At 54.2% G+C, this 14,997-nt stretch overlaps 1 protein-coding gene and 1 non-coding gene across 2 annotated transcripts in view; both read left to right on the top strand.

Moving 5' to 3' along the window:
* The window catches only part of UBASH3B (ubiquitin associated and SH3 domain containing B), a 139,255-nt gene that overhangs the window by 57,579 nt on the left and 66,679 nt on the right, over positions 1-14,997 (top strand). The window lies entirely within an intron of this gene.
* On the top strand, positions 13,995-14,098 carry LOC118704711. The gene has a single exon (XR_004983492.1). It is a non-coding gene; the product is annotated as a U6 spliceosomal RNA (small nuclear RNA).

The following is a 14,997-nucleotide window of genomic DNA, read 5'->3' as shown; positions in this document are numbered from 1 at the left end:
GGTCATTGTTGAGCTGTTCAGGAGGGGCCTTTCCCTTTGTGGAGCCAGCACTTCTTCTGCACCTTCTGAGTCACTGCCCACGCAGGTCACAATTATTGCCAATGTTTTGACAATCTTCAATTATTTGCACGTAGGGAGTTGAATAGAGAAGGGGAACTGCATCAATTATCAGCAAAATAACATTAGAGCAATGACATAGATAATAACCTTAAGACCTTGTTTTTAGCACACCAAACTGTGTTAATTCCCAATTCTGATGTGAATTGTAGATGTGCAACACAATTTGGTTGGGTAGCCCATCAATGTGTGGGTGACAGAAAGCTAGTGTAATATGACTCTTCTCTAACAAGAACAGATCATCACAAAGAGAGGCTAAATATACAATCTTCTAGTTAAGGAAAAACAAAAACCTAGAAAGACAGGAAGGCTTATTTCACCATCCTGACTCCAAAGACTAGACTGTATTCCTTTATTTAATCAACATTTATTGAACACCTAGTGTATGATAGGCTCCAGAGATTCAGAGAAGCAGAGGACATTGCCCTCTCTTCTTGAGTTCAGTAAAAGAAAACACAGCTTGACAGATTTCCAAACAGATGGGGAGTCCCGGCGGGGCACTGTATGGGGGAGACACAGAGGAGGATGGGGAGACGTGTATGGGCGGAGACGGGAGGAGTTCCAGGCAGAGGGCCCAGCATGTGCAAAGACTACGAAGGAAGGACTGTCCTAAGGGAGAGAGAGTTTGGGTTTTTGGGGTGCAAGGGTAAGAGGGGAAATGACAGGGTGGAGCATAGGAAGGTGAGTTTAGGCACCATGAGGGAGTACTTTGGATGCCAAGTGGGAAAGATTTATCCTGCAGGTAATAGAGTCTCTGAAGGCTCAAGTAGAAGTAATATGGCCAAATATGAGTTCTAGAATAATGACTGACAGCATTGTGGATGGTATATGAGAGGGACAAAGACTGGGGCAGTAGTCAGCAAATTGTGGCTCTCAAGCCTCATGCTGCTCTTTGGCCTCTTAAGTGTGGCTCTTCCACAAAATACCACGTGTGGGCAAGCACGTACAGTGCGATCGAAACTTCGTGGCCCATGCACAAAAGTCGGTTTTCGGCTCTCCAAAGAAGTTTCAATCGTTGTACTGTTGATATTTGGCTCTGTTGACTAATGAGTTTGCCGACCACTGAACTAGGGGAACCAGAGTAGGAACGCCAGGTGAGAGATGAAGATCTGGGATAGGGGAGGTGCAGACGGAGCAGCGAAGGCAGCCCACCACATTAGGATGCTTCGGTGCCCAATAGAGGAAGGGGTGTGAGAAAGATGGGGAGGTTGAGAATGGTTTCTTATCAACAGATTTCAATGTCATGGCCATTTAAAAAAATGTGTAGATAAGCATGTCTCACAGCTAACACACAGTTCCTGCTGCTTGTCCTACCTCCGTCTTTGTTCAGAAAAGGCAGTGCATCCTTTGTGCTTGGGAGACTGGGGCTCAGTCCACATCCCTGACTCTTTTAGGTCTTTTAGGATTTATAATGTGTAAGGTTTAGGCTTAGGCTGTTTCCTCTTTAATCCAGTGAGCAACATTGTCATTGTGCTAGGAGATGAGTCATGCAGAATGGAGACCTAGTCTTTTTCCTCAAGAAGAGCATATGCGAATGGAGGAGGAAGTTAAACCATCTGCTAGCCAAGGCAGGATGCAAGCCAGAGGGCCTGGAGGCGCGGAGAGGAGCGGGGAGGCAGCGGCTCACAGGGGTCACTGGGACTTGGCCGTGAGCAGCTGTCCTGTGGGGGATGGAGGAATGCTCCCGAAGAGACAAGCTGTGTTCACATTGCAGTTGTGAGAAAGTGTAGCATGTTAACATCCACAAGAAACTGAAGGAAATCTGTCGTGACGAGGGCAAATAGAGAAGAGGGCGTAGCCTAAAATTAGACTAGGAGGCCCAGAAAATAGAGCCTACTGCCTGGTTAGCCATGCATAGGTTTTGGGATTTTATCCTAAGGCAGTGGTTCTCAACCTTCCTAACGCCGCGACCCCTTTAATACAGCTCCTCACGTGGTGGTGACCCCCAACCATAACATTATTTTCGTTGCTACCTCGTAATGTCATTTTGCTACTGTTATGGATCATAATGTAAATCTGTGTTTTCCGGTGGTCTTAGGTGACCCTGCTAGCGGTTCTCAACCTGCAACCTGTGGGTCACGACCATGGGAAAACACAGATATTTACATTATGATTCCTAAAAGTAGCAAAATTGCAGTTACGAAGTAGCAATGAAAATAATCTTGTGGTTGGGGGTTACCACCACATGAGGAGCTGTGTATTAAAGGGGTGGTGGCGTTAGGAAGGTTGAGAACCACTTTCCTAAAGCAAGCAGGAAGCTGTTGAGGGTTTAAGCAGAACAGCAGTGTGATTATTGCTTACTTAGAGACTAAATTGGAAAGGGCGGGACTGGAAGCAGTGGATCTGTTTGAAAACGGTTAGTCACAGAGAGAAGTGACATGGAGGGGAGATGGCAGGTAGGAGAGAAAGGGGTGGAAGGAGTGTAGGCATACTCGGACAGGTCTCAGAGTTGGGTCTGAGACGAGAGAGAGGCAGGGGAAGTCAAGGGTTGACCTTAAGTTCCTAACTTAGGAAACTAAAAGGATGGTGTGTCACCGAAACTGGTCCGGCTCAGTGGATAGAGCATCTGAAGCCGGGCATCTGGCCTGAGAAGAACCCGCCATCCGTCACCGGAGGGTCGGGATGCTGGTGGTGTTCACTGAGAGCTTAGGTGTGCCTGCAGGGTGCTAAGTGCGTTAGGTTCTGTGTGTGTGTGTTTTATTCATAGAACAACCATATGAGGTAGGTCCTAATATTATTCCCATTCTACTCAGGAGGTGGCTGAAGCTTAGAGAGGCTGAGGGACTGTCCCATGATCACAGTGATGCAGCTGTGATTTGAACATAAGCTATCTGATCCAGCACCCTGGGCTCTGAACCAGTCCATGAGCTGGGTGCTGGGCTCTGGATGCTGGGCTCTGGGCACTGGCCATGGCACAGAGAACAAGGGATGGCAAAGGCGGGGGTGGGGGGAGCATTAAGAACAACTCTGAGATACTGAACACTAATGCGGGGTTAGTGTTACCGGGAAACCCCTGGGTGGGCTCAGGCTGCCTGTCTCTGTGTCCGTTAGTGAAGGGGGTTGAATCATGTTAGGCGCTTTTTGAGAAGGCTAGCCAACCAAGAAGATGCTTACAAGCATCAATCCTGCCTTTCCGCAAGGCGCAGGGTTACACAGGGGAAGGGGCTGGGGTGAGGAGTGCAGCTGTGTGCAGGCCTGGGGGTCTGCGGACCTCAGCTATTGTAATTAGTCATCAGGCGATGAGATGGTATGGATGAGATAATGTTTTGACTCCTGGTGGATCATCTGACTGCTTATCGGTTCTGCTTGTTGGATTCACAGCTGAGTCACTTCCTCAATCGCTTCGCACAGGCCTTGAAAAGGAAACTTTAAGAAAACATAACCCCCTATTCGTACATAAGAAACTTAACCCCCTATGCACATATGTATATGTATTGTAATATTTAAAATAAAATGATGACTTTTCAGCTGAAGTCAGGTGCTCTAATAGATTAGAAGTCCCCCCTATTGGTCCCCCCCTCTGATTAGATTGATTGATATATATCGACCTTATACTACACTAGATTTTATTTTGAAATTTATTATATTACTGTAGTACTACTAATTTTGCCCCTACTACATGTGATTAACCCTTTTAAGTCTGATGACTGGAAAAGAACCAAACAAATTAGTTTACTTTAGATTCATTTACCTAATTAGACTTATTATTCGGTCTGCCTATAATTTCCTTTTAAGATTTCTCTTCACAACCCTTCTATGACTTTCATAAACCTTTCCCTTCAAAATGCATCTCTATGCCTCATGCTTTCTATTAAGTACTCCTACTCCAATACCCTTTCTTCCTGTAATATCCCTTTCTTTATGCCCCTCCTCACCATTTTTACTTCCTCAACTGTAATTCTTTACAGACCCTCTGCAACTTGCACATGCCTTCTGCAGTTTGTCTGGTGCCTCTCAGTTTGTTAATTCACTTTCTTTTTCCTTCATCTTTATACCTTATGTCTTCTATTTCCCTGGAACCATAAATCCTCTCTAATTAGTTAGAATTAAGAGCCCACAGGCTCCTCCACTGTGGGTGCAGAGCAGTGGGAGTGTGAGAAGCGCACCTCAGGCCATTTCTCCTCCAGTGGACTCATCATCCTCGCTCTGGGTCTGACTGCCCACCACACCCCCTCAAGGATCTCGGCTCTGGATTCTTTCAGGGAAAAGGCTTTGGATCTCCTAACTGCTTCCTGCTGATGGGGTCAGAGGTTTCTCTCAGAGCCAGAGACCCTTGCTCTCTGTCAGAGGGACGCGGAGGCCTGGGCACAGGAGGGGGCAGTGGTGCCCAGAGGTGGCGCTGCCTGGGCGGGAGTGGGGCTTGTCACCTGGCGGAGACAAACTGTGTTAGAAAACTTAGTCTGTTGGGCACTGGCCCAGGCACAGAGGACGGGGCGGCACAGACGAGTGGGTCAGACAGCTCTGAGGTACTGAACACCGATGCGGGGAGAGTCGATAGATGTTTGTGTTTTATAAAATTTAATTGTGCTACTTTTGAAGTGAAATAGAGCCTGTTATTTAGACACGTTTTTCAACAGAAGGCCTACATGGAAGATAATAATTGTGTAAATGAGACAGGAGGGTTAGGAGGAGAAATCTAACTGAACCATTGAGAAATCCAATGGTTCTTAGGAACTTTAAGTCCTCGTCACTTGAAAAATGCACACTGATACTTAACTTGATTTTCATTCATCAAAGTAAATCCCAATAACGTAAACCCTGATAGTAATGTAAACCCCAACAAAGTAAAAGTACTTCTAAGTCAGTCATTGTTTTCACCTTGAAAACTAGGCGGCTTATTTTCTATTAAAAATTAAGTAATGCAGACTGGCTTTAACCTTCGTGTATTTTAAAGACTGAAGTTGTTATGTAATTTAGATTTCTATAGGAACAGAAAAAAAATTCCTCAATTTACTTATAGTTCATAGAACATTTTTTGTTTGTTTCTGTTTTTCTTTTTATTCTCACTGGAGGACATTTTTTCCATTTTTTTTTTTTTTTTTTTTTTTTTTTTTAAGAGAGTAGAAGGGAAGAATGGAAGAGGAAGGAGAAAGAGAGAGAGGGGGGGAAGAGGAGACAGAGAGACATCAATATGAGAGAGACACATCCACCGGTTGCCTTCTGCCTGGCCCTGAGTGGGGGTAGGGATCGAGCCTGCAGGTACACACTCTTGACTGGAAATCTAACCCGAGACCCTTTGATGCATGGCCGATGCTCTAACCACTGAGCAACATTGGCCAGAGATCATAGGACATTTTCATGTTCTGCTTTTTTCCCCCCTAAGTGAGTTTTAAGAATTATTTGATTTTTGTGAAAATATATTCATGAAGCGTTTCAAAAAGCAAAAAGAAACCCCCAAAACAAAAATGTAACCACAAAAATAGCCCATGTGCTGGTTGTTTAGTGATAAAGCATCATTTGGGTTCGTGTCAGAACGTAGCTGGTGAGCATAACTGGAAGCCAGATTTGCTTCAAGTCCATCCCTGTGAAATGAGTTCGTGTGGTGGTTCCTCGCTCCCCACACCGGGCTGGGGCTGCTCGAGCATCCACCCTCAGCCTCTTGGCTGGCCCCCTGGCCTATTTGGATTGAGTCCCATGGTGCTTTGCTCGGAAAAGCAGACCCACAGCAAGGAGCCCAGCTGCTCCCCTCCGCAGGGCCCCCGCGAGGCCCAGCCCCACCTCGGTGGCCGGGTTACTGGGCCTCTTCTGGAGCCAGCAGCCCTGTGTCCCTCCCGTGGCTCCTGCTTCCTGGAAGCTTTTGCTGAGCCAGGAAAGCAGCCAGGCCTCCAGCTGTGCTAGGACAGTGCTTGCGGGGCCTCCTCACAGCCGGGGGCTCGCTCACCGGGAGCCCCCCAGAACCCTGCCCTCCCGAGAAACAGCAGGGACCGTGCATGGCGGAGGGGTTGGAGTCCAAGGTCACCTCAGCCTCTGCTTTCTCACTGCCCTCAGCGGGACTCCACCGGTCACAGTCTCTGACCTCAGGGGCCGTTGAACCCTGGACGGGTCAGAAGAGGCATTTAAGAACAGGGTGGGACTTGGGGAGGAGGAGCTTTGGACAGTGTTTCGAGGAGAAGCAAAGCGAGCCAAGAAGAACAGGAATTCTCTCTCGCTCTGCCCGGAAGATCTGCAGGAAGGAAGATTCCAGGGCCTCGCCCAGACCGAAGCCACCCCCTTCGTGGCCTCGATGCCCGTTTTCTAGTCCAGCTGTGAGGTGCGGGCAGCCTGCAGGAGGGGACCCTGAGGAAGAGCGTGTGGGGCCGAGGGCCAGCCTGCAGGAGCCCCCTTCTGGCGTGGTTTTCTGTTCTCTCTCCTTCCAGCCTCAGAGCACTGTCCCCGGCTGCTTCTCCTGCGCTGGTTTGGGGGAGCCACCTGCTGACACCCCTTCTCCAGAGACCCTTTGTCAGTCACGAATGGAGTGCAGAGGGAGCGTGTGGGCAGAGGGAGCGTGTGGCTTGCCCTCTGCCAGCTCCTCTCAAGGTCACTGCTGCAGGGAAAATGTTTTTAATAATCTCTTAGAGAGAGAGAGAGGGAGGGAGGGAGGGAGGGAGGGAGGGAGGGAGGGAGAGAGAGAGAGAGAGAGAGAGAGAGAGAGAGAGGGAGAGAGAGAGACCCAGAAATGTCATTCACCTCCAGCCACATCCTCTCACAAAGCTTCCCCTCAGGCTTTCTCATTAAATGGCGGGATTCAGCCCCAATTACTCGGGCAATTAAAGTACAAAAGGATCTCCCCCGCCTCCGTGCCAGGTGCCTCCGTGCCAGGCCAGCAGCCGCTTTCGGTGTGCGGTTTGGTGAGTGCACGCGGTGCCAGAGGAGGCGCCGTGCCAGAACAGGCCCTGGCCTTGCCTGTTCCTGCCCTTCGGTCTCCTCTCCTCTCAGGGCCTCAGTGGCGTCAGCGTCAGTGCTGCTGCTCTGATGGACCTGCTCATCTCAGACACCCACGTCCAGCCCGGGCCGTGTGAGAGGGATGCTCCTGGAAGCGGGGTGAACAGGTGCCTGGTCACCTCGCTCTCAGCTGCCTCGTCTGCTAAGGGGGTACACCCCCATGGGAGTGAAAGGGGACGCTGGTTGTGCACTTTGTGCCGTGCATGGTGCTCACAGGTTGCTGTTACAGAGCATTGTGCCACAGGGGCGCTTGGGACACGCACAGAACGGAAGGGGTGTGACTGAGCCAGCAGCAGAGGACCAGTCAGGGCTCAGGACCGGTCAGGGCGGGAGCTCGAGGAATGGCCCCTGAGGCTCCTCTGAAGAGCTGGTTTCTGGAAGCGGGGGCTCCACAGGGCGGGCAGGAAGGGCAGAGACCCCTCCCTCCCTCCCTCCCTCCCTCCCTCCCTCCCTCCCTCTCTCCTCCCTCCCTCCCTCCCTCCCTCCCTCTCTCCCTCCCTCCCTCCCTCTCTCCCTCCCTCCCTCCCTCTCTCTCTCCCTCTCTCCCTCCCTCCCTCCCTCCCTCCTCCCTCTCTCCCTCCCTCCCTCCCTCTCTCCCTCCCTCTCTCCCTCCCTCCCTCCGTCTCTCCCTCCCTTCCTCCCTCCCTCCCTCCCTCCCTCCCTCCCTCCTCCCTCTCTCCCTCCCTCCCTCCCTCCCTCCCTCTCTCCCTCCCTTCCTCCCTCCCTCCCAGCGAGCCCCTGCCGGAGGGAGGGAGGGACAGCAGCAGGCTGATGGGGCCGTCTTCAGCGCCCCCTGCCAGCTGTGCAGCCAGTCCAGGCTGCCAGTGGCCTGGGCAGGATGGCTGCTGGGAGAAAGCTGGAGAGGGGGTGCTGGCGCTGGGGGCGGGGGAGGGGGTGGCCTGGCGCTGCAGCCAGACCTGCCGGGAGGGGTCCGGCTTGCACCTGGCCCTTCACACTGCTCTCCTCCCCTCTCTGGCTTCCTGTTTTGAAGCCACTGAGAGATGGAAAATGTGAGTGGTATCACCGTAATGGCTCAGGCTGTGGATGAGGGTGTGAGAGGCCTGGCTGCGTAAGAGTGTGCAGGATGAGTGCGTGAGCTTGTGTTGTGTGTCAGATCATGTATGTGTGCATGTGAGCATGTGTGAGGGTGTAATCATGTGTGACGGTGAGGGTGTGTTGTATATGTGAGTGTGAGCATGTATGTGCAGGAGCTGTGAGTGTGTGGGACCGAGCAAGCTGGAGTGTGCGGGCCAGGCGCTGAGGCAGCCCTTTCAGGGGCCTGTGGGGGGCAGGCGGGCAGGAGTTGAGTTGCACCTCCCTCCTCCCAAGTTCCCCCCCCACCCCCCCCACCCCCCCAACCAGGAGGCAGCGGAAGGAGCAGGCCATATTGTAGGGGAGCTGCAGGGCCTGCCAGCTCGAGAGCTCATCTCTCAGGTTGTGGACAGGTCTTTTTTTTCAGGCTTTAAAACAGAAATAATTTCTTACCAAAAGCGGCTTCCTCAGGACCCATGTCATAGCCGCGCTCGAAAGGCAGGCGGTGTGGCTGGTTCCTTTCTGCAGCCCCAGAACCTCCAAGGGTTCCTGCAGGCAGCGGAGGCCCAGCTCCTTCAGCAAGTGGGAGGGGAGCTGCTGATACGAGAGGCTCAGGCTCCTGGGAGCCAGCATGGGCCAGTGGGAGCCGGGCCCGGGGCTCCGCCCTCCGGCAGGCGCCGCCCGCGGTGTCCTGGACAGGTGCTGGGAAGGGCATGAGCGCGGATGCCCTCACAGCTCCGCCTGTGGCTTTCGGCGAGGCTCTGCTTTGCCGGCTGTCACAGAAGGAGGGCCATCACCTATAGGCCATCACCCACAGCCTAGAGAACAGTACTGACCCCTGTCTTTTGGAAATAGAATCTCCCCTAGTGAGGAAAGGTACCTGAGAGAGGTTTCCCTCCTGCATGGCCTCCGCCACCTGGGCCACTGTGGTGCTTGCTCTCGGTCCTCCCACCTTTCCCCTCGCACCTCCTGCCCCTTCTCCTTGCTTGTCTGGGTAACAACACTCGGCTTCTCATGCCTCCGGCCGCGGCTCCGATGCCGCCCACCGTGTGGCCGAGTTCAGGCTTCTGCTGGCGACCCACCTGGACCCAAAAGGACCAGGAGCGGGCATGCCCAGACGGTGTGATTATTGCCCCAGATTTGTGCTTGTCTCAGCGCAGCTCCCTGCGGCCAGTGACTGTGTTTTGTCTGTCGCTGGATTTCCCCGAGCCTCGCACAGGCCCCGGCCCTTCTCCGGTGCTCGGCACCCCCGGTGGGTGAGAGGACGGTGAGAGGTGCCCCTCAGCCTCTGCAGGCCAGCCAGGCTGAGCTGTGCAGACCGAGGGCATCGTCTTCCTCATCAGCTCAAATGGCACCTCCTTTTCCCGAAGAATTCTCCTCTTTGGGTCTAAACTGCTGAACCCAGAGCGGCGGTTGCAGGACCCCGCTGTGCTGCAGAGCAGGGAGAGCAGGACGGGTCAGGCGGAGCGGGACTGTCACAGAGCCCCTGCCAGTGGCCCTCCAGGCTGGAGGGAAGCCGTGCGAGGCCGGAGCCATGAGAGGAAGGGCTGGGCACGGGGGCTCGGCCCGGGGCCTGTCGGCGGCAGGCTTTGCATTGCAGCGGGCATGGTGGGTGTGACTTCTGCTCTGGCCTCTGGCATCAGACCCACTGAGGATTCTGCATGACCTCCCGCCCTCCCTTGCAGGGCACCCCCAGAGGGCGTGCTTGGCCCAGAGGGCTCCAGGCTGCCTGGAGCCCTAAACCAGTACTGCACCTGGTACCTCTTCTTTTGAATCCCTCGTTGCCTCCTAAGGTTAAACAAACAGCCCACTTCCTGCCTGGCCTGTGGAAGCCAGGAGAATCCACAGGGAACTCACAGGCAGGGGCGTCGGAGGTCCCCATAGGCCCTTTTATTTCCCCCGATGCCAGGAAGTTCAGGGACTTGCCCAGGTCTCACGTGATGGGGATGGAACCTGGCTTCACCGCCAGTGCGTCCCTGTTCCGGACGCATGTAGACACCGGTGGGGAGGAGGCCTGGGCGGAGGGGGGAGTAGACACATCCCAGGGACTCGAAGCCAGCCGCACACCAGCTCATCATGGCCATAACCAAGTCCTTTCCTTGTCTGAGCTCGCTGCTGGTCTGTAAAATGGAGAAGTCAGAGCTCATGTCTCCTCGCCTTCACCCTCCAATGGTGCCGTGTTCGCATGGGTTTCCGTGGAGCAAATTGGAGGCAGCACGTATGTGCCATACCGTATGTGCCGTCAGCTCAGTGCTCGGGCCCAGGAGCCCGCAGCCTCTGTCTCTGTCTGCTCACCAGCTTTTCACGGAGCAGCTCAGATAACCCAGAGGGATTATGACTTGTCCTCTGGAAAAGGCCTGAACATTTTATAGTTATTGTTTTTTTGTTTTTTTTCCTTTTTAAGGTTTCGGTCGTGCGAGGCATCACTTGGAGTGATGGTCTGGCACCAAAGGGCTTTGTCCAGCGGGTCTGGAGGCCCAGAAAAGCTCCCCATGGCCATGAGAGGCGCCACAGAGCAGGACTGCCCTCAGCTCTGACCCAGCTCCAGGGCGGCCGCCCCTCCTGTCCCAAGGGCAGCCCTCTCTGCTGAGGGGAAGCAGGGCCAGAGGAAATGGTTCACTGAGGAGCCTCTGAGCTGGGCCGTTGTCAACTTGGCTCAAGGTCCTACAATCCTAGGACTGGATTTACATTTAGAACAAAAGAAACCAGGCCAGAGAGCTCTTGCAAATCTCACAGCGAAAGATGACCCATCTCACAGGGAACCTGAGTGTCACCTGCGTTGGCTTTCTCACTCGCTGGCTATCAGATGACCCTCTTCCTGGGGTTCGGAGCTTATTACAGACATTGTTTGTATCCAGACCCTCAGAGCCCCCTGCCCCCTGGAGAGGGTGCCGGTCACAGGCACCCCTCCCCTTGGCAGTGTGAGCTGGCTGAGGAGGAGGTCAGTCAACTTGGACAGAAGGAATCGAGCTGGGTTTCAGGCATAAGCGCTGCCGGGCGTTGGCCCAGAGGGCTCAGACCGCTGTGGCCGGGCGCCTGCATGTGGCAGTGAGAAGGGCTGTGTGAAACGCCCCCGCTTTTGGCCTGGAAAGCCACTCAGCAGTTACCCAGAGCTGAGCCAGGCCCTCTGTGCACTCTCCTCCCTGCACTCCCCGCTGCGTCCCATCTGTTTCCCAGTCCAGTACCTCGGTCTTAGGCGAGCCCCTGTTAGCAGACTCCCCTTCCTTCATCCTCAGTGGTTACAGCTGGTCCCCAGAGGCTGCCATGCCTCAGAGGGGAGGCACAGGATAGGCCAGGAATGCCCAGGGGAGAGGCAGGAGGTAGGTCTGGGACGCGGGTGTGTGTGTGTGTGTGTGTGTGTGTGTGTGTGTGTGAGGTAGGGCCCGGGTCACCCGGGGCGAGGAGGCCTGGTGCAGGAGATCAGCTCTGGCAGAGGGGAGCTTAGCGCTGCCTCTCCGGGCTGCTCCCGGGATGGGGAGGGGTCTTAAGGCTCCCAGCACATTGGCCTTCCTGGAGTCAGGAAGGGGTGCTAGGAGGGGTGCACAGACACCCTTGGGAACGCGCCTGGAACAAGGGGGAGGCGGGTGGCCACAGCAGCAGCCTGTGGCCTCGGGACCCAACTGTTGTGGGAAGAGCTCACCCTCAGCTCCACCGCGCTGGCCGCGGCTGCTCCTGCGCAGCACGGGAGCTGAAGTGAGAGGCCGACCTCTGTTGTGAAATCTGTGGGTGTCCTCTGTCGCATCTGAACCATGTGCTGTCAGCAGACCCCCGCGTCGCAGGCTCGGCTCAGGCACAGGCTGGCAGGGAGGGCATCGGCAGGCGTCTTATAGCCTGGATACTCCAGGCGGTGGGGCAGCACACAATCAGGTGTGTGTTCTGTCCGTCACATGACCCCAGTCACCGCCTTCCTGCCGTTTTCTGAGTCTGAGGGCAAGGGCCCCTGAGATTGAAGGGCTGCACGCTCTCAGAAGGCCAGGGGAAGACAGACCTTACTTTTTAAAAAGAAGAAAAAAGCCCCTCTGAGGGAGCACCCTCAGGGTCCCGGAGCCCGGAGCCGAGCCCAGGAAGGGGCCAGCCTGCGGGAGTCTGCTGCGGCAAAGGCAGCCTGAGGTCGGGGGCCTCCCGCGTCCCAGGGTGCTTGGTGCAGCTCCACTTATTAAGCAGAAAGCGCCCGTGAAAGAGGAAGCAGTAAGTCACCTCAGGAAGCCGCCTGACGGCTCAGCAGCACAGCCTGTGGAACGTCGGGGCTCTCAGCTGCAGCACACGCCTCTGAGGACTCAGTCAAGAGCGGGCTACGGAGGGTTTCACGCAGGGAAGAGGGGCGGGGAGACAGGCCTGGCCAGCTCACAGCTGGTACTTCCTTATGCCATTTCTCATGCCAGGCAGGGCAGTGCATCAGCCTCCTCTCAGGCAGGGGCGGAGCCAGAGAGGGGTCGTTTCATGAAGCCTGCAGCTTCATTCTGTCTGACTCTAGGTCTGTGTCCTGGTCACTCTCACCATGAATCCCCTAAACCATGTTCACCCGGTGGCAGGAATGAGCTGAGGAGGAGTTCACACTGAAGGCCTGGGATCAGCTGTTTCCATTGGTTCTGGACTGGTCCTTGCATCTCCCAGAGAAGGCCTGTCTCACTCCTTAACTCTGAGGTTATTCACCAGCTCATCGGGCCGCACAATGTTATCGTCCCGTCCGTTTCCCCTTTTCTGAAAAGCTGGTGCATGCCCCCATCCTATATAATAAAAGCCTAGGTGGCACCATGCCCTGCCCAACACCCTTGTGTGACATCATCACAAGATGGCTGCCGCAAGATGGCTGGTAGAGAAGGGTAGTTGTGGATGATCAGGCTGGAAGGGGAAGGCAACTGGGCGCCACCAGGCTGGCAGGGGAGGGCAGTTGGAGGTGACCAGGTCTGCAGGGCAGGACAGCTGGGGAGGGCAGTTGGGGACCATCAGGCCAGCAGGGGAGGACAGGTGGGAGTGATTAGGCTGGCAGGGGAGGGTAGTTAGGGGTGATTAGGCTGGCAGGGGAGCAGTTATGTGTAAATCAGTTATGTGTAAAGCAGTTATGTGCAGGGGAGCAGTTAGGGGGCGATCATGCTGGCAGGCAGGAGATTGGTTAGAATCCAGATTGTGAGAAGGATGTCCGACTGGCGGGCCTAAACTGGCAGTTGGACAGCCCCCGAGGGCTCCCAGATTGGAGATGATGCAGGCTGGGTTGAGGGACACCCCCTCCTCTGTGCACGAATTTCGTGCACTGGGCCTATAGTTAATCAGTATTAGAATTTAGTGACTTAAAACACATACATTTGTATTACATGTAACATTATTATACTTAAAATTGTTTTTCTTGAAATATTAATGTGTATTGCATGCAACACATTTAAAATCGTTTTTCTTGAAAAAAATCAGAAAAAACAAACAAACAAACAAACAAAAAACACATACATTTGTATTCTCTTGTTTTCGGGAGGCCAGGAACCCAGGCTTAGCTGGGTCTCTCCTCGGTCAGCTTGTAGTCAGCTCTGGCTTCTCCCCTGGAGACTCAGCGAGGCTCCCTGGATGCTCCCTGGAGAGGCCACAGACGTGGTGCTGGAGCTCAGGGCCAGCTCTTCGCAGGACAGTGAGGTCCTGAGGCCACATGGCTGCTGCCAGGTGGCTCCTTGGGCTGCTCACAGCACACGGCTTCAGGCAGGAGAGTGCATTGCTCAGAGCCTCATGTTTGCAACAGTGAGTCACAGGTCCGGCCCGTCACCTCCACCTTCTCCTGCAGGACAGAGTCACATTGGTGTTGCCTGCGTTCCGGGGAGGGCACACAGAGGAGTGAATGCCAGGAGGTGGCATTTCTAGGGTGTCATTTAGGGCCTGTCTGCCACACTGGCTGTACCTTTAACATATTCATAAGGTTCACTTTAAAAAGTTTTAGCACTGTGCTTGCTTTGGCAGCACATACACTAAAATCGGGACGATACAGAGATTAGCACGGCCCCTGCGCAAGGATGACACGCAAATTCGTCAAGAGTTCCATATTTTTATAAAAGGAGGAACAATAAAGAGATAAATGACAAAAAAATGTTTTAACACCTACTATGTGCCAAATACTATGCCAGCAATTCTGGCTAAGAAAGTGTCTGCTTGAAGTGGCTCCCAGCCGCTGTGAAGACAGGTCATGTGACAGGACGTGGATGGTGCTGGGAGGCAGGCACAGGGCATGGCCGGTGCCCAAGCCAGGCAGGCACAGCTCTCCCAAGGAGACACAACCGTTAAAGGCGGGAAGAAGCCCGGTCCCTGGGGGTGCAGTTGGCCCTGCAGAAGAAGGAACAGATGGAAGAAATGTTTTGAGTGGAGACAGGAGCCAAGGAACAAAATGCTGGGAGCTGACGAGGAGGTGGGAAGGAGTCTACGGCGCTGGCCCCGAGAGCTTACAAACGGGAGGGGTGCCTGTCCTGAGCCAGGATGGCAGCGAGTATCTAAGTGAGCCAGCCCCTTTACTCTAAATGGCACGCATGAAACCAGGCCCAGCATTCTTTTTGCTGGTTTGGGTTTTTGTCTCCATGGATATCTCTTGAAGTAAGTGGCCAGCAGCTTGGATTTGACCTTGAGACTACTTGCTCTGTAGAATTTGCTGCAGTTACAGCCTTCAAAGGCCTACCCACCCCTCCTTGATAACCATCCTCCCGGGAAAGAGCTCTCAGTTAATTCTTCAAACACAGGACTCACTCTGACTCGCCACACACTCTCACAGGCGTTCCCTGGAGGGGGGGGTCTGGCGGCCCCAGGAAGGTGGGGACCTGGGTTTGGAATCAGGCCTGGAATCAGACCGGGTTTGATCTCAGCACAGCCACTGCGAGCAGTACCCCGTGCACCTGAGCCGCGTGTTTGAGCGTTCCACACCTCAGTGTCATCGTGCAGAAACAGGCAGCACTGTGTTGG

The sequence above is a fragment of the Pipistrellus kuhlii genome, unplaced genomic scaffold, assembly GCF_014108245.1.
Source record: "Pipistrellus kuhlii isolate mPipKuh1 unplaced genomic scaffold, mPipKuh1.p scaffold_m20_p_45, whole genome shotgun sequence".
NCBI lineage: Eukaryota > Metazoa > Chordata > Mammalia > Chiroptera > Vespertilionidae > Pipistrellus > Pipistrellus kuhlii.
Note: the sequence above shows the minus strand (reverse complement) of the source record. Positions and strands in the feature narration are given on the sequence as shown.